We start from the raw sequence: 1,297 nt of genomic DNA, 5'->3' as shown, positions 1-1,297 counted from the left end.
CCGGCCAATCCCGACTCGCATTCCCGGCCTGCCCCGCGCTCACCTGACACGCGACAGGGCGCGCGCGCGGCGGGGGCGGGGCCCGGCGGCCCGGGGCATGCCGGGAATTGTAGTCCGTGACTGTGGCATGGGTGGGGCGGGCGAGGGGGTGGGATGAGGGACACAGAACGGGACAGTGGGTTATCAGGTCCAACTACCTTGCTTTAACAGGGCCATCTCAAAGCACATTGCACCGAATTGTGTCCAGACAGCTCTGGAATATCTCCAGTGAGGGAACTTTCTGGGCAACCTGTTCAGTGCTTAGTCACCACACAGTAAAGAAGTTCTTCCTCGTTCAGTTTCTCTCCTTTGCTTCTTGTCCTATTGGTTGGCACCACAGAGAAGGGCCTGGCTCCATCCTCTTGGCATCTCCCCTGCAGATACTGATAGCCAATATATTGATCGAGGTCCCCTCTCAGTTGTCTCTTCTCGAGGCTGAACAGGCCCAGCTTCCTCTGCCTTTCCTTGTAACAGAGGTGCTCCAGTGCCTTGATCAATTTTGTAGCTCAACTTTGTTCCTCTGTGTTATAGGTAAATAAACCAAATCAAAATTTAGCAGCAAAATTTATTGTGAGATTTATATAAAGTGCAGATAAGCAAATCAGCGCGCTGGGTGGCCTGAGGAGACCCCTGCTCCCCACCGGCCCACGAGCCCAATAAAAACAAACAGCAACTTTTATACTTTTCCAACTCCCCTCCCATAGTCACTTGTTAGCTCTTGATTGGGCTTGGGTTCGCAGGCTTTGTTCTGGTTGGTTCTGTTGTAGGCCCCTTTTGATTGCCAGGGACTTTCCATCAGTACTTTCCATCAATAGCTTTAATTAGCCCAATGTCCTTGGAGCTGAATATGGGAAGGTGTCCAGATGGTCCAGATGTTCTCCTTGGCCCTTCTTTATCATTTTCATCCTTGACCCTCTGATCCTCATTCTCTTCTTCTTTTCTAATGAGTAACTTAGACAATATTTTTAGAAAAGCAGGATATCGTATACGTGCTCAGTAAAGCAGAATACTTTATCTTTGCCAACTTGGGAACTGCCATTTGCAGGACAGTCAACTTATAATAATAATACAGCAGTTAACTATTCCGCAGCTTACAATTCCCTAGTCCCAACCAAGCATTAGCTATAATATACAGAAAATACAATATATATATTTTGACGAGTAAACATTACTATTGCTTACTTATTACACTCTGGCTGACAGGGAACACCTGTGTCTCCTCTTCCATACACACTTTGTAGTTGTATTGCAGTGTTTT

The sequence above is a fragment of the Neopelma chrysocephalum genome, unplaced genomic scaffold, assembly GCF_003984885.1.
Source record: "Neopelma chrysocephalum unplaced genomic scaffold, ASM398488v2 Primary Assembly neopelma1_96710, whole genome shotgun sequence".
Taxonomy (NCBI): Eukaryota; Metazoa; Chordata; class Aves; order Passeriformes; family Pipridae; genus Neopelma; species Neopelma chrysocephalum.
The sequence above is the reverse complement of the archived record's forward strand: the minus strand, read 5'-3'. Positions refer to the sequence as shown.